Raw genomic sequence first — 26676 nt, forward strand, 5'->3', positions numbered from 1 at the left:
TGGCAATCTGTATGAAATGAAGGAGAAAGTTTCTCTGATGATGGCTAAGCAAGGTACTGATGTGTGAATAAAGCAGAATGCCGTCTGGAATCATATTATTGCTGCATTCCTATAGCAGAACAGCAGCGTTTACTCTTATCCTATATTCCTGGGTTATTTAGTCTCAGGTTCTCGGTCACCCAAGCAGTGTTGGGTATGGGTTCCATCTCATGGAGTGGCCTTGAGTCAAGTCAGTCACTGGTTGTTACTCCCACAGCTCTGTGTCACCAGTGCCCTAGCATATCTTGCAAGTGTCGTGCCAGGTTTGCGGAATCCCAGAGACTAACCCAAGGAGTCGTCGCTTCTGATGCAAAAGCAAAAGGTCTCTTTTTATTGTTCAAGCTTGTCAGTTTGGATCCCTTTCCATGGCCGAAGAAATGAGGTGCCCACCAGTCAAAAAGGGAAACTTTTAAAGGGAAAAAGAGAAAGGGAGTCACGAGACTGCAAGTCTCAGTTCCCAAGGTTCCCATGGTTACAGAGATTACTTAGCACACGAAGTTTCCATACAAGGTTATCATGAGGAAGGCAGTAACTGTCACCTGGTCAGGTAAAATTAATTGACACATCTGTGGGCTGGGGCTTATGATCAGAGCACATCCTGCAATCTAAAAGTTTTACAACCACTAGGTCAAGAGGCTATCTCGTTACCATGGTTCCCAGGCTTCTCAAGGCAGGGGGGTAGGGGCAGATGTTGGTGCAGCTGCTAACGGATTCGAGCTTCTGGTCACGTACTCCATGATCTGAGGGCTCTCTCTTTCTTTGTCACAGCCTAAACGTTTATGTCTTTTAGTTATTAATTTTTCTATCACAGCAAGCAGGGCACCATTGTAGATACAGGGTTTGTAGCTGACTTGATGTTCACATTTCTCCTTTGGTAGTGTACAGAATGCCCCCCTATACCAAAGATGCTAGCATGTAGGGGTGAAGCTCTGTGTAGGCACCAGCTCAACTTCTCCATGTTCAGTGAGTTGTGTGGGTGCTGTCGTCAGCAATGGGGCCTTGTCAGTTTATGGAGAGAAACCTATATAGTCTTGGCAACACCCTGGGTTGTTTAGGAGTTCCCATGGGGTCCCTCTGGCTAACAATTCAATTACATGTAACCGAATCCCAGGACTGGCAGTTTCATTTAGTGGCAAGAGATGTCTAGTCAGGGCTCTGTCTTCCCCATTATTCGGCAATTTCCTTTAGACCATCTTCATATAAGTATGTATTTTAGGAAGCTTCTACTATATTAGGTTTCCACACTACCCCTCAGATGGCCCTTAATATTAGTTGTCTCTTCCTGTATTCCCTCCTTTGTCCCTTTTTCCCTCTCCCTCCCCCATTTAATTCTCCTGTTTCACTGTCCTCCCATCCATCCATAACTATCTGTCGTATTTCACAGGGAGATCTTCTCCTGCAGTCTATTACTCTATACCTAACCTCTGTGGTTCTATGGATTGTAGTTTGCTTATCACTGACTTAACAGCTAATATCCACATATAAGTGAGTATATACCATACTTGTCTTTCTGGCTCAAGGTTACCTCACTCGGGATGAATCTTTTCTAGCTCCAGCCGTTCACCTGCAGATTTCTTTCAGTAATGGCTGAGTAATGTTACATTGTACAAATATACCACATTTTGTTTAATCCATTCATCTGTTGAAGGACATTTAGTTTTTCCCCAGTTTCTGGCTATATGAACAGAAATGAGTCACTCTCTACTTCTGTACACTATACGATTGGATCTTTCTCTTCTGGTTCTCCCTTGGGAGGCACATTCTGTTTCAGATATCCAGGCTGTTTATCTGAAGCCCCAAGACTCTCCCCATCGCTTAACATTGTCCCTTTGGGGATAAGCAAGACGTCAGAAAAGCAAGGATCATAGTACCCCACCACCTGATTGTGACCTTGACCCCGCCTTAGAACTTCCTTCCATAACTCCCTTGACACCATCAGTGGCTAGGTGGGCTTTGAGTTTCTGTTTAACTACTTGCACTTTCAGGTACTGTGGTCCTACCCTAGGCTTCTCAGAGTTCAACTGAGGTGGTCCTCTTATGAGTCGTCTATTAGTTACTTTTTTTCAACCTCTCCCATAAGGTGCAAGCCCACCCCAGATTCCTTTTCTGCTAACGTGAATATTTCTATTGTCTACTGCCACATTTTAAAATTATTCCAAAATTGAGTGACTTTAAACAGAAAATATTTCACTGTCTCACATGCTGTAGTAATGCAAAAATTTGGGCAGTGCTTAGCTAGACACGTTTTTTGCTCAGTGCAATGCCATTTGGGTCTCTTAGACACATTCACCAGCTCTTAAAGTGTGCTAGATAGCCAAGACCTCTCACTGAAAAGTCTAGCTCACCACCATGCAGGCTGAGGGCTCCTCTATATGGTTTCTCAGGTAGGTTAGCTACAGTTCCGAATGACAGCCAAGACTCTTGAGAACCCGTGAACGGGGCTGCCTGTCTTTTAACAGACAGGTCTGGCCCTGCCAGGGTCCTCTTGACAGATGGCATTCTGCAGTGTAACCACAAGCCCACCCAGATTCAAGGAGGAGAACGACCCTACCCTGACTGGGAGGAGTGAGAAAGAATATAGGACCAAGTTAGTTCCATGAGAGTTCAGGTTCTGATGCAAAAACTTTTTAAACCACCATAAAATATACTTTCTTTTCCATAGCTGGGCATAGGAACAGCACCTGGCATGAAGGAAATACAAGCTCTGCCTTTCGCTACTCTCTTCTACTGTAAATCACTACGTGGATTAATGCCACAGGCTGAAGTATTGCTCCCTCCCCAGGCAGTAAAGTCTCTGAGCTGCTCATACCAGAGTCATAAATCACAAATGGGATATCGGATTTTCCAATCCAGTGGGGGACTGAAGAGCCTTTGGCAGTGATTCTTTCTAGCCTTGTCTCTTCAGAGGCCAATCTATCAGTAGATTGGTGACTTCCCACTGTGCTGAGAGTGTATTTCTCTCCTGCTGCAAGCCAGACACCACCTTCCAGGTGTGTGTGTGTGTGTGTGTGTGTGTGTGTGTGTGTGTGTGTGTGTGTGTGTGTGAAAAGGATCAGAGAACAACCTTGGGTGTCATTCTTTAGACACCATCTGCCTTTTTGTTGTGAGATAGGGTCTCTCATTTGCCTCGTACTCATAAAATAAGCTAAGGTTGCTTTCAGCAAACTCCGGGGACCTGCTTGCCTAGTCGTCTGTGCTGGGATCACAAGCTTATACCACCATGTTTGGCTTTTCGTTTAAATAGGATCTGGTTATAGAACTTGGATCCATGTAACTGACTGATCCAAAGCCCTGACTGTGATCTTCTTGAAGCCATTTCTGGGACCATGTTCAGGCTGGTCACAGAGGGTGGACTCTGGGTAAAACTACTGTATAGGAATCCCCTGGGTTTGTGCCACTCTTGGGATAACCTCCTGAAACATTCCAGTTTAAAGAATACAGCACCAGGAAAGTTCTGGCACTTACATGAGTTGCCTCTCCAGAAACACACATGCTATTGGCTTTAAGTTGCCAGGGGAAGGGAGGCAAAGGCCTGTGTCAGGAGACAGACTAGCTTTGAGGAGAGGGGAGTTTGAAGAACTTGGAACACAATGGGAATAATGCAAGCTTTTATCACACCCAGCAAGAATCATGTACAGCATTGGCTCACAAAAAACAAAAAAAAAAACAAAAAACGAAAAAAAAAACCTTGCCAGCAGTGAGCTCACTGTGACTTCATTTGCTGCTCCATGAAGTGCAGTCCTGTTGCTCAGGTAATGAAGTCAAGACCACTTAAATCCACTGCTCAAAGGTCATCCAAGTCTTCTGTAAACAAATTATACATATTGACTTTAAGGAAGGAACACTGCCCTTTTTTCTACATCAAGTTTTAAAAGTAGGACAAGGGACTGGAAAGATGGCTCAGCAGTTAAGAGTACTTGCTTCTCATACGGAGGACAGCACCCACAACCACTTGTAACTACGAGTCCAGAGGATCCAACACCCTCTTGTGGCCTCCACAGGCACTTGCACACATGTATATACACACACACACACAGACACACACACACTCACATAGTGTGTCTAAATAATAAAATTAAACATTTTTGCACCTCACAGTATGACCTGAGGAACAGATGAAGCTTTGGCATGAGATGTCTGCTATATAAAAATTGTGGTGACAGTCTGGCCCAATGTGATTAAGCATTTGAACTTGTGTGCGGTGTCTCAGTCTCTCTGTGGCTGTGATAAAGCTCACTGACAGAAGCAGTTTAAGGGAAGAGGGTTTACTCTGGATCCCAGTTCTGGGTCACAGTCCATCGGGGCAGGGAAGTCAGGAGCTGGAGCTTGAGGGAGCAGGTCACACCGCATCTGCTGTCAACGAGCAGAGTGACGACCGCATGCTGCTGCTGGGCCCTGGCTGCACTTGCACAGGATTCAGGTAAGGGCAGGGAGCCACCAAAACTGCCTGAGTTCCCACTTGGAGGAAGACAGTTAGGATGCTCTGCTCCTGGCATGTGCAGAGGCCCATCTCCCGGGTGATGTTCTCTTTCAGGTTGACAGTTGTCACTGACCGTCAAACACTGGTAGAGCAGAGACTGGGAAGCTGCTGATGTCATGAGCAGATAGATAAAGGCTAGAGGAGTCAGAAGCTCTTGGAAAGGACAAACCTGCGTGTGGTGGTGTGTGTCTGTAACACTAGCGCCAGTGGGTAGAGGCAAGTAGATCCTGGGGACTTGATGACCAGCCAGTCTTACTGAAATAGTAAGCTTTGTGTCCAACGAGGGACCCTCTCTCAAAAGCCAGGATGTCAAGCGACAGAGGAGGACGTGTGATGTCAAACTCTGGTCCCCAGAGTGCATGCACCCATGCACACAGACGTATGCATACACCCACCCCAGCACATGTATTTGTGCAGTCCCTCTCACATACAGAAAGAGTGGGAAGGGGAGACAGAGGGGGAAGAGGAAGTAGAGAAGGACCAGATAGAAAGGAAAGCCAAGAGCAAACAAGAGCAAAGGGACTGAGGTAAGCAGCCCTCGGAAGATGCGTGTATGAGGAATAATAATAATATATAATACTAATATATTGATATTAAGCATGGTCACCCCTTAACAAACCAGAATACATTTTAAAAATTATATCCAAATCTGGAGGTTTTAGTAAAACTGACATCCTCATACTGTACAGAAGTATCATCAACTGACTTTTTTAAAGGTTTAATAAATTTTTATTTATTCATTATTTTTTAGTGTGGGGGGGTATGTGCACTATAGAATGCAAGTAGAGACCAGAGGACAACTTTTGGGAGTTGGTTCTTCTCTCACTGTGTGCGGCAGGGAATGAAACTCAGGTCTGCAGATTTGGTAGCAGGTACTTTTCTCACTAACCATCTCAAATACCCCATCAGTGGGCTTTTAAAAAACTCTCCTGGGCACCGCAGCTATGGTGATCTGCACAGGCTCACATCAACAGCCTCAGTCTACATTTCACAGGGAAGCACTAACTGAACTCAGTGGGTCACAAAGATGGGAGAGGGGACAGTAAGGTAGAAGGAGGGTATGCTGGGGGTCACAAGAGAATGGGGAGGAACTCTAGTGACCATGATCGAGATACATTGTACACATGTGTGAAAATTTCAGAGAATAAATGATAGATGTTCTTAAGGATGAACTCTTCTGGAAACCTCTTTGGGGGTGTGTATCATAAAATATCCTCATTGATTTCACTTGTAACAACAGTCCTAACAATTTAATCGCAGGAAGCAACTTTTAAAGGAAAAAGACGTAAGGCCCAGAGGACAGCCCTAATGTTGACTGCGAATGCCATGAAGTGGCCCTCTGCCTGCATTTGGTCATGCCATACACTCTGGGAGAGGCATGATTTTTCTTCCACAGCGACACCAATGGAGGGACAACACCGCTTGTGTGAGCAGCATCAGGTTAGACAGTCATCGAAGGTCTTCCAGCTAGTCTAGAAAACCTTCAAGGAGGTAAGAACTCACTAGAATCCTGGTACATGGTGCTTTTAAGAGGACCATGTCGCATGATGAGAGCCTTAGGGTATAATCTGAAAAATGTCTGAAGTAGGCAAGTGATTATTGGCTTGTGGAGACTGGGACAATGGCTCTCAACCCCACAAATCCAGTTTCCTCTTCTATATTCTGGATTTCATATTGCCCTTTTACCATCCAATGAACTCTACTAGGCTTGAGCATGGCAAACATGGCTCTGGCAGGCCTTGCCCTTCCCCCATGCCCTCCGCCTTGCTAAACAGTTAGATTATATTCCTGAAGCTGGCCACCAAGGTCTATTCCTTTATTTGGCCACTTCCTCCTCCTGAGGCTGACTACCAAGGATTTGCTATCAAAGTATTGAAGTCTAACAATCAGAAGTCCCCCTTTAGCATGACAAATTAAAATTAAACACTTCATCCTAACATGGGATTTTTCCCTTTTTTCCCTTTATAAACTGCCATTAGCTTATGGGTCACATCTGTCTCTTCTCTATCCAGAGTCAGTCATTTGTCCCTCCTGAGCAAAAATCCCTTCCCCCCTCTCTTGTTCCTTAAGTACCCCCCCTTGTCCTCTGTCTCCTGTCTCTGTCTCTTATTCCCTGCCCTCTGTCTTCTTTGTGCTGAGAACTTGGCCTTGGGTTGTCTTGTGCTGACTCCTCTCCTTTCACTATCCAAAAATGATGCTTATACATAATATAATCTATTTGCATACTTATTTATTAATTCAACCTGATGGACTGGACTAATTGTTAAATAAAAGAAATCTTTTCAGCAACTTGCAATAAAAAAATAACTGTATATGATACAAACCATCCTAGGGTATCACATCCTATGAGGCTTGGTCCTAGAAACCTGACTGGGTTGACCAGGAAATGAAGAAACAACAGACACATGGAGAGAAAAGCTGGGATCAGGCAGGATATGCTCATTTTGAGGGAGGGCACCTACAAAGAAACCCAGAAACTCAGTGTATTTATTGTATAGCAGGGGAAGGAGGGTTAGTTAGTCTTGATGGGAAGTCTCTGTGGGCAGCCATCTCAGGCTGTAAGCATCCTGGAGAAGGTCACTGCAATAGATGCTTCCTACACATTCAACATTCATACTGAACCTAGGGGAGGAAGGCTCTGCCATTTCCCTGTGCCTGATCCAGGAAATGTCTTGCTTTTTCCATATCTAAGGCACTAGGATCCCTGGCATGGCTGTGCTCGTGTCACTTTCAATTAGGATTTCATCAGTTCCCCACATAAGGGAGATAAACTCAGTCCCTGATTTTGAAAATATCTTATAGAGAACAGTCATGATGCCACAGAAGACCAATGACCACAGAGAAAAGAAGACATTTGCTGAGGAGACCTTAAATCTAGATGCAGTGTGAAGATGTGCACATTCACTGGAGCTCTGAGGTGGGCTGAAAGAAGCCAAGAGACTGTTGTGCCCAAATTCTGAACCCCAAAATCACCAAGAGGCCCATTTCGATGCAAAAGCAAAGAGTCTTTTATTGTAGATGTTTAATGAGCTAACCCCATTAGCTCGGGCCCTTCACCCCGTCACCATGGCAAATGGCTGGAGAAAGACCCCAAGCAACCTCGAGGCAGGGATCTTAAAGGGCAGCATAAGGGGAGTGTCTAGGGGCATGAAACAGTCTCAGTATTGGTACGCTTCCAGGTCTGAGCGTGTTGATTGGTCAACTTGTTATGGCCCATAAGCCCTCCCAGGGTGGTTGCTATGTTCTGAATGTCACTGTTGTGCACTGTCCATAAAGCACACCCAGAGCTTAAAGCACAGCCCTGCCAGCTAACTTCTGATTGGTTCCTTGCCATGAGGAGGGCATCTGACCTTAGTGACCAGGACAGGAGCGGCAAGGTCATGCAAGCACATGTTAGCCTGTAATGGCTGCTAAAACGGGGGACTGGTCACTACAGGACAAGAAGACAAACCACTGGAAATGTGCAGTCTACACCACAGCAAAATTGACACCTGTCCTGTCCTGGTACAAGGCCGTCCTCCATGTACTGGTGAAACAGGAGGAATGCCTGTCCCATCTCACGGGTGTCCCATTGGAAAATGTTCTCTCCCTGACCACGTGGCTTTCCGTAGGTGTGAGAAACCAAGATGCAACTGAAGATGACACTGAAAGCTAACTTTCAGAGAAAGCCAGGAACTGGTGTTGTTCCCTGGGAAGAGTCTATCAGGGAAGGGCTGCAAAGAAAGCTCACATCTGTGACCTTAATCTGGACTAGTGATGGCGGCTCTCTCTAGAGTCAACATCTGTAGACCTTGAAGCCAGACATCTGCAAGTCAAGTGTTAGGCCTGTTGCTTGCCACCTGTGTACAGGCTTTACGTAAGCCATTTGTCATCTTTAGTGTTTCTTGTCTAGAAAACAAATTAGAAATACTAATAGCCTACTTCATGTAACTCTGATGGAATCTCAAAAAACATTTGTGTTTGGAAGAGCTTGATAGGGCTGTAAAATTCTGGAAAAATACCACTATTGTTTCTCATTATTCCCTATTAAATTATTGCCTGTCATGAATTCCTCAAAGGGAATAGTCTAGACTTGAGAATAATGAATGACGAGTGATTGAGATCTATTGCAAGTTTTCAATGCAGCCTTGTAAGTTAAAATGCCTTATGGGCAGTGACAGCTGATGTCTCCTTGCTGGATCAGCTGTCCTCATACCTTCTGGGGGCTTTTAAAGGAGAATAAGTCAACAGAGATTGCTGGAGAGCTTCCTCCCAAGCTAAAGGCTTCAGGGTATTGTCAAGACTCATCTCAAGCAGCATCCGGTGCCAGCCCAGTCCTTCCTGCAGGTACTTCTATGACTGTCTTTTTTGTACCAGCCTCCTTCAGGGAGCAGTTCTGGGACAGAGCCTCTGTAGACGTGCCAAGAGTCACTGGGCCTAGGACATGTGGCCTAAATGGTATCAGGTAAATAGCCAACTCTTATAGCCATGAGATCAGCCTCTGCTAGTTTGTTCCCTGAGGAGCAGAGATTGACTGAGATTTGAATTCCTCAGTAATAAAAGCCTTTGGCTGCTCAGTAAAGTCTTCCTTTTCTTTGAGGAAACTGAAGACCATGGCCAACAGCCAATTTGGCTCCAAGTTTGAATTTAAAAACCTCTGTGACACATTATATTCTGAACAAAATATGACAAAGTCATATCCCATGCTCACATCTGCCTCAGCAGACATTGTGTAAACACACCCTATTCTACCCTGAGGCTCAAGCCAAGAGACAGGATGGAGAGAGAGAAGAATCTTAAAGAACTGCTGAGCTGCCTTCCAGGCCAGTCAGCTGCCTTAAGCCATGGATCATGAGCTAACCCATTCCCAAGCCTTGTTTTCTCTCTGTGCTCCAAATGGATGCCAGCTTGTGATATAAGCTCAATTCCACAGAGAGATCCTTTAAAGTCATTAAACGATATGTCAGTCAAGGATGGCACTTCCCCACAGTGAAAACTGGAAGCCATGAAACAGAGGCTCTCAGCCTGTGGATTGCAACCCTTTGGCTGAGTGACCCTTTCACAGGGGTCGCAAAGGACCTTTGGAAAACAGTTATCTACAACATAATTCATTACAGCAGCAAAATTACAGTTATGAAGTAGCAATGAAAGAATTTTATTGTTGGGGTCACCACAACATGAGGAACTGTATTAAAGTATTGCAGCATTGGAAAGGTTGAGAACCACTTACTTATAAGCATAGTCTGAGCATCTTTCAGTTAGCCATGGGAAGTTCATAGAGTTCCCCCTGGGACTTGGGACTCCAGTTATACATGTAGGCACAGACAGACAGACAAATAGGTAGATAAATGAATGCACACACACACACACACACACACACACACACACACACACACGGTGGGCAGAGTGTCACATAACTAAGCCTGGCCTCAAACTCACTAAGTAGCTAAGGATGACCTTGAACTTCTGATCTTCCTGGCTCCCTCTCCTGAGTTTCAGGATCACAGACACACACCATCACAGTGGTTTTATGCAGTGCTCGGAGTCAAGCCCCAGCCTCCTACATGCTAGACAAGCACCCAACCAACAGAGTCACAACCCAGCCCTGGTCATTTCCTTTCAAAAGCTGTTGGGTTTAAATGTTTGCTCCACGGTTAGCATCCCCATCAGTTTCTTCATCTTTTCCATCTCTGTATCCACTGTAAAGGATTCATCAAGGTTAGGGCACTTTATTCTTGAATCCCTACATGTCTCCTGTCAGATTATCCTACAGCTAATGACCAAAGCATCTGTCTGTTTTGACTTAGTGATGTTTGCCTCTCCTCTCCTCCCCTCCTCCCCTCTCCCTTCCCCTCCCCTGTCCTCCTCTCTTCTCCCACCCCCATATGCCCCCAAAATGTGTAAATGTCTGTCACAGGGCATTTGGTGGAGTTTGGTTTATCACTGTGACTCGATATTACTACAACATAAATCCTAGCAAGAGAATAAAGGTGGATTATAACATTCCCAAATTTAAGGAAAAATAAAACTCTAAGACCTGCTTTTAATCTAGGAGGAAGAACAGAAGGTCTATGCATGGATCGCTAGCCCTCTTCCAAGCATGAGAACCTCTAAGATCTCAGAGGCAGGTACAGGTTTCAAATCCTGTTTCTGGTATTTACCAGTCACGTGGCCTTGACCACAAGCCCCTGTGGACCTTGACTTTGGCCTGTGAATAACACTAAGGACGAGTATTCAGCCACAGAGCTATCTTGAAGAGGATGGCATATGTGAAGCTCCTACCGGACTATCTGGTACATAATGAACACCACACTTGTTATTTTAAGGGTTGGCCCAAGAGGCTCGTTTCTTTAAGCAAGGATAACAAAAGGAAGAATGAAAGAGGTGTGCACGTGTGAGCTGTGTTAAATACAGTGGCTGCACACAGTAAAAGAACAAAGGCAACCTATCTCAGTGTAGCCAAAGCTCACTTGGCTGGAAACTAATGCTTGAACAGCTGTGGCCTCCGTGGGCAGAGCTGCTGAATCACATTTAAGAGGAGGGTGATATGTGAACTGGTTATGCAAACAACCACATAAAATGGCCCTTGCTCCTGTTAGGACAGAATCTCGCTTGTCTGTGGAGGTGCGCGCGTACACTAGCACCTGTGTCAGGAAGGCAATGGCATGCTGTCTCTGGGGCATATGTGTAACGGTCTCTGCCACAGCACCAAGTATTCAAGTTCTTCCATTGCAAAGATGGCAGTGAGTGTGTCAGACATGCCATCGGGTTCTGAGTCATATGAGGTCTGAGGGTACTCGGGGATGGCCTCATGTCCTATCCCATTTGTCTGACGAGGAAGCTCAGTGAAGAGGAGCAAGCACCAGGTGACACGGCCAGGGTGAAGGTGGCAGTGCACAGGAATTAGTCCCCAAGCGTCAGGGATGAGCTGCACTAAACAAAGACTTCCTCTTGTGACTCCTACCAAGGTCTCCAGTGACTCACACTGCACCATTTGCCACCTGCTGCACAATCTGCAACCAGACAGAAGTCTCCACCCACAACCCAAGATGCCACACCTAAGGCTCTTCTAAATCCTCGTCCACTGCTGCCATCTAGAGTGGGGTTTCCCTGGTGCCTTGGTCTCTTCTCCCGTGCCTATCTCCATAACAAAATTATACGCAATACCACATACTCAGTTCACCAACTGGCAGAACTATCCATTTCCCTATATGCTCATGAGACCCATCTGGCTCTTGCTAATAACCACATCCTGGTGCTTGTTCTTAGTGATGTTATTAGAGAAATGCTCAAACTTCTGGGGGGGGGATGTACACTATTTCTCTGGGGAGTACTGACTAGTTGCAGAAGTCTGTTTTGATATTTGATTCTTTCCAAGGCACTGACAAGAAGGGGATAAACTACACATCATCCCTAACACTGCAGAGCTGTTGACTCAAATTCAATGTGCAGAGACCTATGAATTCAAGTTCAGCGGTAACCATGCTTTCACTTTCTCCTGAACACTCCCATTTTTATGGCTTTACAGCCAGATGTCAGCAGCTTGCAATAAAATAGCCATTCATTCTTTCAACTTTAATTACCAGCAGGAATTCACTGAACCAGAAACGCCCATGAACTTGATTCCTAGCGATAAGTCTGTGGACTGGTCACAGAAGTGATGGCATGGGCCCCTGACAACCAGTAATCATCCAGGTTGACTTCCTGTGCAATCACAGAGTAATTGAAAATAATCAGAGCTGCTTTTTTTCTAGGCAGGGACGGTGAGATAGCTTCCTGTCTTAGAGTGGCAGTATTTTTTCCACTTGAATCATTCATTGTACCATACTACATAAAGTTATAACGTCACTCCCTTTGCTATTGTTTTGGGTTTTTAAGGATCTTCAGATAGTCCATATGCTGGTAATTTTTACTCTGCACTGAGTAACAGAGTGGTTTAAATAGCAAACCTAGGTTTAATTTTGGACTTTACCAAATGTAGGTTGTTTCACATACATTTGGTTTGGTTTGGTTTGGTATCTGACATCCCTGAAGGTCAAGGCTCGTCTAGAAGCGATAACTATGGGAGGGTTCTCGAGAGGCTGAAGATGATAAAGCTTTGGTTTTCAGTACGTTAGTCTGCTGGTGATAACAGTTGCTGTTATCATTACTATAATCATCATCCATAGAGCCATTGTCACTATAAGATCCTTCATCTCAAGTAGTTTGGGTAAACTAGTTCATAGTTTTATAGCCAGGGCCGGAAAATAAGCTAGGTTTTAACTTTGAATATCTGATTTCAAATCAGAGCTGTATGAGGGAGGGCACTTGACTTCTCTGGTCATGGTTACCTCATCTACTGCATACAGGGAGTTACAGCAAAGCAAACTTTCTGTCTCTTGTCTGAGGAATGTCTTAGTGCCCTTGACCTTGGACTAGCCCTTAGCCTTGGTCTAGCCTGAGCAATGTCTTATTGCCCTTGGCCTTGGTCTAGCCTGAGCAATGTCTTATTGCCCTTGGCCTTGGTCTAGCCTCTTTATGACTATTACTTCCTGGAGATGATGTGAGAGCAAGAAATCAAGCCAAGAGAAATTTGCATTGCACTTCTGATCTTCCTATCCCGTAGAGGCTCTTGAACATGCCTATTCATGTGTCAGTGAAGAAACCAGATTGCACAGACCAGAAACATGACTCAACACTTAAGGGTGCATGCACTTTTGCAGGGGGCTTGAGCTTAGTTCCCACAGCAGCAGCTCACAGCCACCTTAACTCCAGCTCCGGAGGTCTGATGCCCTCTTCTGGCCTAGGCATTGCACTCATGCCCCCGCACAGACACACAAGTACACACACACCTTTACCACAAACAAAGAAGAGGAAAGGTGGTTTCAGAGCCGGTAAGACCTTAGAGAAAGGCAGACTCTAGGGTCAGTCGGAGGTCAACAGCAAATGGCGCAGGCCATAAGCTATGACTCTGTACAGACAAGGAGGAATTCTACCTGGGACCTAATGTCTCCAGGTTGGTGATTCATTCTGCTGACTTTTGGCAGCCTCAACTGCTATGTCACTGAGATTTAAAATGAAATGTAAAGACTTTCTGAAATTAGGCAACATTTTTTGTCACTGAATCTTCTAGAATAAAAAAGAAGAATGATTTGAACCCAGCATCTTTCCTAAACTTGAAGCAATATTTAAACAGCGTGTAACGTATTTAAGTTAGGAAGGACACCTCTCCGTGTGCGCACACACACTTGTGTGTAATATGCACTCCCTTGTGATGCAAAAATCACACACAAGAAAGCTATATTTATGTGAGTGCACCCCCCCCAGAACTCTGCACCCAGTAGTTTCAGAGGTGTCTAGGTTAATAATACACACTATACTTTAATAACTGGGTCTTAAGTGCCCCTCATTTGCCAGCACAATAGTAGCTTCTAAAGTCCTCCCTACCTAGTACCATAAACCCTCCACCTTATCATTCCTCAGAACACCCATCTATCTTCCTGGCTCCTCTTCCGAGGACAGGGAAACGGGTGCCCCCTGGTGGTGAGTTACCCATAACCTCACTCCCAGGTCTTTGTTCTTCCCTTGTTAACCCAAAAGATATTCCGGGTAGCAATGTGAAAGTTTAGTGCAGCTAATAAAAAGCTTAAAAGGCAGTGAGTTCGAGGTCAGCCTGGTCTACAGAGTGAGTTCCAGGACAGCCAGGACTGTTACACAGAGAAACTCTGTTCAAAACGTCAAAAAACAAAACAGAAAACAAAACAAACAAAAGCCTTGCAAGTCTTTGGACTGCATTTCAGAATCTCAGCTTTCTCTATTTGGTTTATCCTTGGCAGTGTCACATGTCCTGTTCCAACCCCCTGTCCCCACACACACACACTATCCTTTCTCCCCATTTTCTCAGGAAGCCTTTGCCACGGCCTTCCTGCCAGGATGCCTCTTGTTTCTGACCTGTAGGTTTAAGAGAGGGAATGGGATCAAGGGCCAGGGAGGTTGTCCCAGAGGAACCTCGAGGGCCCAGCGAAATTCACTGTGAGTTTGGTACAATTACTGAGATTTATAACAATTCTTGCTTTGGAATGCCCAGAAATCCACCTCATCCCTGCCGGGCCTGATGCAGCTCTGTGGGGTCAAGAAAATGATAGCTGCCACTCACTTAGGATGTTTGTAGAGATGTGTGCTCCAGGTAGAGCCATAGGAAAGACCAGGGGAGAGTGAATGCTGTACATCACAGCATTTCCAGAACATTCTGCCACTTGAATAGTTAGAGAGTCAGTGTATAGAATGAATTCCTTATTGGGGTTTGCAATGTTTTCTTAATTGTTTTCCCCTAACACCAAGCTTGTCTTAGTTAGGAATGTTTGGCTGTGCACCATGACCAAAAAAAACTTGGGGAGGAAAGGGTTTATTTGGCTTACACTTCCATATTATAGTTCATTATTGAAGGAAATCAGAACAGGAACTCAGATGGGGCAGGAAACTGGAGGCAGGAGCTGATGTTCACAGAATCCATGGAGAAGTGCTGCTTACCAGCCTGCTTCATATGGCTTTCTGAGCCTACTTTCTTATAGAACCCAGGAACAGCAGCCCAGAAATAGCACCACCCACAGTGGGCTGGGCCCTCCTTCTGCCTTGCCAATCACTAAGTAAGAAAATGTCCTTTAGTAATCTAAGCAATAGTGGAGAGACTGTCTTAAATGCCCTTCCCCTATAATGAGATTGATAACTACCTTATATGCCATCCTAGAGCCTTCATCCAGTGAATGATGGAAGCAGAGGCAGACACCCACAGCTAAACACTGAACTGAACTCCTGGAACCTAGTTACAGAGAGGGAGGAGTGATGAGCAAAGGGGTCAAGACCAGGCTGGTGAAACCTACAGAAATAGCTGATCTGAGCAAGAGGAAGCTCTTAGACCCCAGACCGATGGATAGGAGGCCAGCATGGGACTGATCCAGACCCCTGGAACATGGATGTCAGTGAGGAGGCTTGGGCAATCTATGGGGCCTCTGGTAGTAGGTCAGTATTTATCCATGGCCTACGAATGGACTTTGGGAGCCCATTCCATGTGGAAGGATGTGCTCTCAGCCTGGACACATGGGAGGGTGCCTAGGCCCAGCCTGGGATGTTATGACAGACTTTGGGGATCCTCCATGGAGAACCTCACCCTTCCTGGGGAGCAGAGGGGGGATGGGGTAGGGAGTTGGTAGGGGTGGGAGAGGACAGGAAAGAGAAGGAGCTGGAATTGACATGTGAAGCAAGTTTGTTTCTAATTAAAAAAAGAAAGAAAGGAAATGCCCTTTAGGCTCACCCACAGCCTCATCTTATGGAGGTATTCTTCAGTTGAGGCTCCTTCTCTCTGAACACACTTGCTTGTATCGGGTTGACATAAAACTAGCCAGCACAAAGCCTACCTAAGACATGATAGTTGATTGGAAGTATTTGGAGCAAGAGAAGTGTTAAATATTGAATTGTGGCCCTCACTCAACCCCTCAATTTCCTATGTTGAAGTTCCAGTTCCCAATGTGACTATATTTGAAGGTAGAACTTTCGGGGTATCAGTAATTAAGGCTAGGTGAGTCCACTAAGGGCAGGGTAATCTGAGGACTGGCATTCTTATGCAGAGGTGAAGAGTCACGTTTTCCCTGTGGGCTGATAGTGAGGCCATGTGAGCACATAGTCAGAAGGTGGCTGAATGAAATCCTATTAATCCCTCACCAGAAGCAAACCCAAGGACACCTTGGTCTTGGACCTCTAGCCTGCAGAAGTATAACAAAACTAACGCCTATTGTTTAATTGTGACCCTTGTATCAGGCTTTTTCTTTTGGGCCACCAACCAACTCCCAATTCATTTCATGGAGACTTGTTATTAGTTCTGAATGCTCAGTCTTAGTTTAGCTCTTAGTTTAATCCATTTCTCTTTATCTACGTTTTGCCTTGGGTCTTTTAACTTTTCTTTCTTGCCTTTCTGTATATTTTACTTCACTGCTGTTTCTATGTCTGGCTGGCTAACTGTTGCCTGGCTTCTGACCCAAGGCATGTTCCCCTCTTCCTCCTCATTCTCTCCTCTCTTCTTCTATCATTCTTTTTGAGCCTAGATTTTTTTCCTTCTGTTTATTTTCTCTGCTTGAAAGCCCCACCCATACCCCTGTCTCTGCCTAGCTATTGGTCATTCAACTCTTTATTAGACCAATTAGGTACCTTAGGCAGGCATGGTGAAACAAATACAATACACCTTTTCATAATTAAACAAACGCAACATGAACAAATGTAACACACATTTGCATCGTAGCAAAAGAAGCAGAAACAAATGTAACACACCACACCTTTGCCTAGTTAAAATAATATTCGACAACAACTCCATGTCTTGTATCTTGGGCCTTATAACCATGTAAGAGCTGAGAAGAAAAAAAAAGAGCAGTAAAAGGTTTCTGAATGCCCAAGGACAAATATTAATTCAAAATCGAGCATGTAATGAATCCCAGGTGTTTGCACACAAACAGTTGTCCACTTCTATGAAAGCAGCATGGTTTAGTGATGGAAAACAAAGACAGTATTTCCCTACCATCATTTCCAGCAAGTACCAAATTAGCATCTTTGGATTGGACTGTGTTAGGGGGCTTGCTTTCTAAAGATGGCTGTTTGAAATCCTCCTGGCTTGAGTTTCATTTAAAAGAAAATGTATTGGGGGAGGGGGTGGTTGGGAGAGGTTACTCTGGTCAGCTGCACTTGCTGCTCTAGTAGAGGATCCTGTTTGGTTCCCAGCACACGCATGGCAGTTCACAATCATCTGTCACTCTAGTTCCAGAGGATCTGACACCCTCTTCTGGGCTTTGTGGGCACCAGACATACATGTGGTATGCTTGCATATGTGTAGATAAACATACAGATGCAAATTTTAAAATGAATTTGGAGTTGGGTTTAAGACAGAATTTCCAACAAATTTTGAAATGAAACTAAACTTCTGTCTGTCATTTTATGCAGATGTATATATGTGAAACAATGTGGTCAGCATTGACAATTACACTATCAAGATATCAACCAATTCTTTAAAAAAAAGTGAATGATGCTATATGTCCTACAATATCAAATATTCATCCAAGTTTTAATTCTTAATGTAAAAATAGAGGCATCTCTCTCATTAGGATGTAAATCTGTTTTCATCTTTAAAAATTCAAACTGTATGTACTATAAACAATTGCTTTAAAATAGATTGGATTTGTTTGAGTGGGTATTTGTTGAGTACACCTACTATCCAGACTCATCGACGTGAGGTTGTATTAAGATGTCTGGGGCAAAGGAGGCTGCAGATGGAAACGTTTTAAAGTCCTGGTTTGATATCCTGGGTCTGGGTTTGCTTTGGAAGCTCTAGAAAATTAACCAAAAGGGAAGCTCTTAGAGGAATACCTACAACCAACTGTGTGCTCTGCCTGAATGTGTCTCCAGTCATGTGTTGGAAACTTCACCCTGAAATTCATATGTGAATGACATTTGGAAGTGTCCCTTTAAGAGGTGATTAGGGTTAGGAGAGAGTATGGAGGCATCAAGAACTTTCTAGGGAGAGGAAGGGAAATACCCAAATTGGTACAATTGCTCAGTTGTGCCATGTGACACCCTCTGCTCGGCTAACACATAAGAAGACCTTCCCCAGATTTGGAGCAGATGTCATCACTCTGCTCATGAGCTGTCTGGTCTTCTAAACAATGAGTTGAATAAATCTCCAGTCTTTATGACTTACCTAGCCCGCTGTATTCATTTAGAGCAACTGAAAATCAATTAAGGCTGTGTAGTGGGGCTGAGGAAGTAGCTCAATTGGTAGAGTACCTGCAGCCTTGAAAGCCTGGTTCAATTGCTGGCATCACTGAAACCAGGCATGATAGCACATGCCCACTAATCCCAGCACTGTGGAGTAGAGGCAGAGGACCAGATGCCCTCGGCCATCTCTGACTATATATTGGGTTTGAGACCTGTCTTGGTGTCTTAGTTTCTTTTCTATTGCTGTGTTAAAACGTCATGACCAAAGTAACTTACAATAGAAAGGGTTTGTTTGTGGCTTATGATTCCAGAGGGATCACAGCCCATCACCATCATGGCAGGGAAATGTGACAGCAAGCAGGCATTCAGCTAGAACTGTCCCTTCTCCAGTGACAAACAGGAAGCAGAAAGAATGAACTGGGAGTGGTACGTGGGTTCTGAAACCTCAATGCCCACCCCTGGGATCACACTTCCTCCAGAAAGATCACACCTCCAAGGCCTTCCCAATCAGCTCCACCAATGCGGCATGAAGTTGTCTGAAGCTTATGGGAGATATTCAAACCAACACATTTGACTACATCATAATGCGGCTCTAAATTCCAGAAAAGGAAAGAGACCCCAGGAGGCATGCAGTCTTGCCCTGCCCCTGGGTGAAGCACTTGCTATCATGTTGCTCTCCTCACTAACAAACACTCTCCCAGCTATTGGGTTCTTTGAGCTCATGGGTACAAGAGTGGAAATTCGACTGTCCTCCTTCCAGAACAGGGAGTGACCCAGAATGGATCTCCCTGTCCCCAAGTGTCCCTCCTGAATGTCTCTGTAAAGTTTTGTCTGTACCCAGAAATGGGTGTTGGTGTCTCATACTGAACTGGATTTTACAGACTTAGTTGCATTTTGATCAGTAAAACTGAATGGGTTTTGTTTTTTTTTTTTAACACCAGGCTGCCTTTGAAGATGAGCCGCTGAGTGTCAGATTCTCATCATGAACCATAAACCTCGTCTGTCCCTTAAATAGCAGACATCTAACCACCTGTAAAAACATTACCAGGAATTTTTTAAAAACAAATATTCACCACACATATGTGAGAAGGCTCAGGGCTTCCAGTGGGCCGCGGAGAATCTTTGCATCTTTGATTATGGAAACTAAATACATGGGTAAGAATACAAGAACAGCATGTCTGTACCATAAACCTAAAGGCACAATGCAGGATATCACAATTCCAAATAGTGAAATTATGAACATCCAGAAAATGAAATGTTGAGGGGAAAACAGTTTCAAACTTATTCATAAAGTATTAATTCATTAATTAATTGTACTTCTGGCAATCGAAACTAGAGTCTACTGCATGTAAAGCAAGCATGAACCACTGAGCTACATTACTGACATTAATTTATTTACTTTGGGAGGTTTGTTTTGTTCATGTTCTTGTTTTTTGAGATGGAGTCTCATGTAGCCCATGTTGGCCTTGAATTCAACATAGCCAAAATGACCATGAATTTCTTATCTTCCTGTCTCTACCTCCCAAGTGCTGGGATTGCAGGCACACGCTGCTACTCTTGGTTTATGAGGGGCTGGGGGTGGAACCTGGGGTTCTATACATGTTAGACAACATTCTATTAACTGAGCTAAGCCCGTTGCCCTATTTACGTTTCTTATTATGTTGTTTTGTTTTTGACAGGGTGACACTGTGTGGCTCTGGCTGGCCTGAAACTCACAGAATACCTGCTTCTGCTTCCTGGGTATAAGCATAACAGATATTTTGTAAGCATAGGCATTCAGCCATCCTAACAATCCTAATGTGCAGCAGTTATTCTTAAGTAAGTCAAAAGCTAAGGTGCTACATGGTAGCTGTATAATTGCAGCCAGCTTGATGACTGTGGTCATCAGGAACACAGTGATGGCCAACCTAAACCTAAGCCTTTTTTGATAGGATGGATCAAAAGTTGTGAGAGACCAGCAATGCACGTGAAGTCACCCACAGAGTGGAAACAAGGAGAAACTGTCCTTCTAATTCCCATGAACAAAAGGATATATAGTTCTTTCTGAAAAATGTTTCATTGTATTGTAAGTACATATAATGCTTACAAAGCCACTGTCTTAACAATGCAGTTTGTACAGTGAGGCTTACAAAGATAAAATCAATGCATTAGAACGCTTCAAAAATTGTCATGTAATAGGCACCGCAATATTGGGAATTACATGAGGTCGAAATGCATCAATAGCCACTTGTGGAAAACAATGCCAGAGATTTAAGAAAGTGTGGGAAACACTAACAAAAATGCTGGAAACAAGATTCGATGTGTGAAGATGGACATTGCAGGGATGGGGGCGGACAGATACGTGAGGGTAGACCAGAAGGACTCAGAGATAGCCAACTTCCAAGGCTATTGGTTGCATTTAAAGTCTTTCATCAGCAAGCACTGACAGTCTCAAGTACTGTGTGAGAGGATGCTGCAAGGGTTAGCCAGGCAGACGGGCTGACACTGTGGCAAGGGTTAGCCAGGCAGACGGGCTGACACTGTGGCAAGGGTTAGCCACGCAGGTGGACTGAAATGGTGGTAAGCAGTTCTCTGTTACCCAAGAGACTCATAGAGCAGCCAGATATTTGCCAGAAGGATTTAGAGACCCGAGAGAGAACCCAGACCAGAGAAGCCTTGGACCAGTGAATTTGAACTCAGGATGGATTCAAACTTTGATTCTCCTGTCTCCATCTCTCAAGAGCTGGGATGACATGGTATAAACCCACCATGACTGGGTTTACACAGTTCTAATGATGGAATCCAGGGACAGACATGTGCCACCATGACTGGGTTTACACAGTTCTAATGATGGAATCCAGGGCTTCACATATGCTGGGCAAACATTCTACCAACAGGGCTACATTCTCATCCTGTCTCTAGCATCAGAAATATGATGAAGCAGGTTCCATTGTGGTACGGCCATCTCAGACATGACCTCCCTTTCTTCCTGGCCTGTGCCACTTGTGGGTGTGCCCATGAAGAGCTAGGTAGTATTTCTCCACGTCAGCATCTCTGCTACAGAATCTCCTCTCGTATTCCTGCACAGAAGGATGTTCACAAAAAGTCAAGCAACTCACCACTTCTGGGAAGCCACTGTGACTTTAAATATTTGTCATATCTAGGGCATTGGTTGTGGCATCTATACTACCTGAGGGCCCCTTTGCTCAAGCCCACTCTGCAGAGAATCTGGGGTGCCTCAATAGTGAACAAATCTTGGGGGCTGGCCCACCCACCTTGGCTGTTTAGATTTCAGTGCCAAAATAGGAGATCTAAAAGACTTTGAAAGGAAGAAAGAAAGTTGAATTCCAAGACACTCCCTCAGATAGAGTTTCCTTTAAAACATTTTACCATTTCTCATCAATATTTATAAAAATGATGAATAGATACAACCACATTCCTCCTGACCTATGCCAAGAACACACCCATCCAGGGTACCTGATCAAAGCACAGATGGGGCTTGTTGTGGGAGTCAGCATTGGGGGCTTTTTGTTTTTGAGACAGGGTCTCGCCTGTCCCAGTCTGGCCTACGTGAATGTAACAGAGGCTGACCTGATCATCCTGCGCCTCCCGGCAATGAGATTATAAATGCCACTGTGACGGCCGGGCGTTGGTGGCGCACGCCTTTAATCCCAGCACTTGGGAGGCAGAGGCAGGCGGATATCTGTGAGTTCGAGGCCAGCCTGGTCTACAGAGTGAGTTCCAGGACAGCCTCCAAAGCCACAGAGAAACCCTGTCTCGAAAAACCAAAAAAAAAAAAAATAAGTGCCACTGTGTCCTGTCTGTTTGGCTATCAGGATCAAGCCCAGGGCTTCATGAATGCTGGGCAGGCACTCTGCAACTGCGCTACATCCTCAACGCACAGGCACGCTTCTTTGGAATAAGATAAGAAGTCAACTCCACAGAGCACAAAGGCATCACAATAAATTATCTAAGCATGTGGTGGCAGTTGCTTGTTTGTTTGTTTAGAGCCAGGCTGATATGCAGCCTAACTGGCCTCAAACACAAACACATTCATGCCTCTGGCTCCCAAAGGCTGGGATCACATATGCCTACCATCATGCCTGGCACTGAGGATACTTTTTATAGGACCAGCTTATGGCAGAAGAGTGTGAAATCCTCCATCCTAGGTTTGACTCCAGAGCTGGGCTCTTGCCATCAGAGACTGCTAGTGACAACTTAGATCTTCCATTTCTCCCTCAGGCTGGCACCATGGAAGCTGTAACAGACCCAGAAAGAAGCAGGACTTTCCCATTGTTTGAGGGTAGATTTGGCCTCCCAAACAGCCAGAACAGCGGGAACGTGCTTACCAACATGTCGGGGACTGAGGGTTCCCCCCAGTGCTTACGCTGCCATCCTTGAGTAGCACTAAAAGAAGCACCCAGTGTCTGTGTAAGTCCATCACCAGGTCCCATGTGGCACCCGCACATTCCCAGATGGCTTCCTCTTGCTTTGAGTGGTTCTCGTGCCTTACTTCTACACGAACAGTAAATGCCCAGGCCCTACTCTCCACACAGGCTGTGCTTCCTTCATTTTTTATAAAGCTCTCTGAGGAGTCTACTCTATAGGTTAAGATCAGAACTGTGTCACGAATGAAAATCCAGCGCTGAAAAACCTGTAAGCCACTTACCTTCTGACGACCCTGATTTCAAGGAATATGTCATTGTCTGAAGTAGTCCCTTGGCAACACTGCAGGAACACACCTGGGCAATGCTGAGCAGGCGATACACAGGACAGAGCAGCCTGGGGCACTGACGCCCTTGGATGAGTCTGAGAGAAGACAAAGAGGAACAGTGATCACAGTCTCTATTCAGTCACCGTAAACTGCCAGGCCCTGTGCGAGTATTCCACTGTTTGACCCTTTGAAACTCAAGCGGACAGTGAGGACAGAGTGGGAAGAGAAGGTATGGCAGAGAAAGACAATGCCAATGTTCTGGTAATGTATGTTAAGAGCCCTACCCCCAAATAGATGCTTACAACATCTGGCCATTGTTGAGGTAACTGTCCCAAGGGGAGGGTCACAAATGCAGATGGCGCTTTTGTTCAGAAAGACATTCACAGCAGTGCAGCTTAATAAGAAACTGGGAATTCCCTAGTGCTTCAAAAATGCACAGCAATTACATAGATGTTGCTGTGTAATGTAGCATGTCCATTAGAGAAAAAACTTCCCTCACGAATATACTTCACCACAAGAAACATTAAAACATTAAATAAATGGCTGGGAAGATGGTTCAGTCAGTAAAAAGTGCGCACTGCACAGACACGAAGACCTGAATTCAGATCCCCAGCCCTCATGTAAAAACCAGCTGCAGCAGAACGAGTCTATAGTCCCAGTACGGGGACAGGGACAAGTGGATCTCAGCAGCTACGTAGACAGCTGGTCTAGCCAAATCTGCAAGTTCTGGGTTCCACGAGAGACTGTCTCAAAAATGAGGCAGAGAAGCCACCGAAGAGGACATTTGATGTCTGTTTCCATCACACACGCGCGCGCACACACACACACACAATAAAGTGAGACACAAATTAGTATCTACAATGTGACTCAAAGCCTCTGTCACTTCACAAAGCTGGCTCCAGCTGGCAGAAAGCCATTTATACCTTTGGCTTCTTCAGATGCTTTGAAAGCAGGTGCCCTGGGTGAAAATGTCAATGGCACTCATATTAGGTCATGTTGCAGGGCTGTGGAGTCCTCTGCGTGTCCGTTTATGTCCCAGGGCTTGTCTACATGGTCCCCACCCCACTGAAGCCAGGAAGAGAGATGTAAATAGTTAGAGGAAAAGGAAAACAACAGATTTGTAATATATCCAAAATATTTGTTTCACAAGTTTTCCTCACAGCTGGGAGGAGTTTCTTTTCACACCCACAGAGAAACCGAGAAAAAGAAAAGAGTTACTGAGGAGAAAACAAAGAGAAAGAAAATAGGGGGGGACGACAAACAGAATTCCCGGTTTGCTCTCAGACCTTCCAAACCCCCACATACAGGGTCAGGCTCTCTTGAAAGCTGCCACTCATCTTCTGATACTTTGCTCCTGTTCTGGGAACAGCTCACATTTCCAGGGCCACATCCTCCTGTTGTGAACTCCCCGCAGCGCAGGCTCTCACAAGTCTCTGGACACCAGAATGTTTCGTCATCTGAAGACAAGGTCCCCTGCTGATCTGCCAGCCCACAGTTTCTTAATTATAAAACTTGTAAGAGGATGAGAGACTGGGCCTGACGGTGTGGGCCTGTAATCCCAGTTACTCCAGAAGTGGAGGCAGGAGGACTGGAAGCTCAAGGCCAGCCTGGACCTCAGACTGAGTTCAAGACAGCCCAGACAGCTTAGCAAGACTCTGTCTCAAAAAGAAAAGTTAAAATATGGGCTGCGGCTCAATGGTAGAGGGCTTCCCAGGCAAGTGTGTGGGCTTATAGTCCTATTCCTATGTTCAGTCAGAAGTATTGCAAAAAAAAAAAAAAAAGGAAAGAAGAAATCAGTCAATCAATCAATCAATCAATCAATTCTTGAAAGGAGCATCCAGCTTGGTTTCTATTGCTGTGATAAAAGCACCATGATGAAAAGCAACTGGGAGAGATAAGGCTTTACTTCTGTATCACAGCCCATCATTGGAGCAAGTTAGGGCAAGAATTCACAGTACCAACCTGGAGGCAGGAACAGAAGCAGAGACCGTGGAGGAATGCTGCTACTGGCTTGCTCACTCAAGGCTTGCTCAGCCTGCTGCAGGGTCACCTACCCAGAGTTAGCACCACTCACAGTGGGCTGGATCCTCCCACATCAATCATTAATCAAGAAAATGCCTAACAGGTTTGCCTATGCACCTCTGATGGAGGCATTTTCTCACCTGAGGCTTCCTCTTCCCAAGTGACTCCAGCTTGTGTCAAGTTGGTGTTAAACTAAGTAACACAGGGGCCTGAGGGGAGAGGAAGTCCTGGTAAATATTGATGTAGTTGTACTTTTAGCATCAACTGATATAGACCGTTTTGAATAGTCAAATGGCCATGAATTCAAAATGGATTTTTAATGAAGTTGCATTTTAAAAATTCTGGCAGCATCTATGGACTTTTGAAAAGTCACTGGAATATTTGGTGTTACTTATATAGTAATTCCAGAAAATTCTTGATATATAAAGTGTTCCAGAATGGACACTTCCTACTCTACCCTTTTCTTGGAGATGAAACTGACACTGTATTCCCATCCTTTCCCTCCTAGTGATCTCACCAGCAACTGTCTGGAGTGAGTGTCCTTGTCACCAACAAGAGGAGGACACTAACCTTTATTAAGCCCTTATTGAGTGTCAGGCACTGTGCTGAGACGTATTAGGAAAAAGAGAACTTCCAAGGGAGGAAGTGAGCCAGAGATAAAGCTCAGGGCATCCATGACCAGCAGATTGAGACCATATAGGTCATGTGTATACACATGTTTTTTTTCTATTACATGTCAAACTTGGTAGGGAATGGTTTATGGTCTGGTTTCCTTTATATCCTAATTTTTAAAAATCAATTTATTCATTTAGTGGGGCAGGGGAGCATACACATGCCACAGTGCAAGTGTGGAAGTCAGAGGACAATTTCTAGGAGCCAGCTCTCTCCCACATGGGTTGGGGATTGAACTCAGGTGTCAGGCTTGGCAGCAAGTGCATTGACCACCTGTGCTATCTCGCCTGCCCTTTCTATGCTAATTTTTGTTTCACTGTCTGTCCTGCTCTCTGGTCTCACTCAGCCTGTGACTCTAGACCCAATTCATCAGTATCTTCCCGGATCAAACAGCCTTTCTTCTGAAGGGGAAGTGAGCAGCTTAGCAGCACTGCTTTCCAGTACATGCCACTGATAGGTCTTTTGTTGTGGAATATGACTTAAACAATGTAAAGGTATGTTTCATTTGTTTATGCTGCATTTGCTTAGTGACTTATGGATGTGTTGCATCAGTTTAAGTATGTAAAGTTGGGTTGCATTTGTTTAATTATGTAAAGATGTGTTGCTGTTTTGCCTTGCCTGCCTAAGGCAATTGATTGGTCTAATACAAAGCTAGATTGCCAATAGCTAGGCAGTAGAGGGATAGGCAGGGTTGGTGGGCAGAGAGAATAAGTAGAAGGAGAGAAGAGAGGAGATAGAGAGAACAAGGAAGAAAGAGAGTGAGGAATCTGGGGCCAGTCAGGTAGCCACCAGCCAGCAAGACACAAAGGAGGACATACAGAATGAAAGGTAAAAAGGCCCAAGGCAAAAACATAGATGAAGAGAAACAGGTTAAAATAAGTTATAAGAGTTAGTGGGACACGCATAAGATAAAGACAAACGTTTATAACTAATAAGAAGTCTCTGTGTCATGATTTGGGAGCTCGTTGGTGGCCCAAAAGAAAGCCTGCTACAGTCTTTCTTCTAAGCCTTGGCATTTGAGTCATCCTGAGCTGCAAACACTGGTAATTTTTATTAC

At 44.8% G+C, this 26676-nt stretch overlaps 1 long non-coding RNA gene across 1 annotated transcript; it reads right to left on the bottom strand.

Annotated features, from left to right (window-relative positions):
- Positions 1–3732: 3732 nt before the first annotated feature.
- LOC121143066 lies at positions 3733–24986 on the bottom strand. Its single transcript, XR_005880200.1, has 3 exons — positions 24888–24986; positions 22881–23020; positions 3733–3843 (listed from the first exon to the last, which is right to left on the bottom strand). It is a non-coding gene; the product is annotated as an uncharacterized LOC121143066 (long non-coding RNA).
- Positions 24987–26676: the final 1690 nt, after the last annotated feature.

This window comes from Mesocricetus auratus, unplaced genomic scaffold (genome assembly GCF_017639785.1).
Source record: "Mesocricetus auratus isolate SY011 unplaced genomic scaffold, BCM_Maur_2.0 Super-Scaffold_100011, whole genome shotgun sequence".
NCBI classification, from domain to species: domain Eukaryota; kingdom Metazoa; phylum Chordata; class Mammalia; order Rodentia; family Cricetidae; genus Mesocricetus; species Mesocricetus auratus.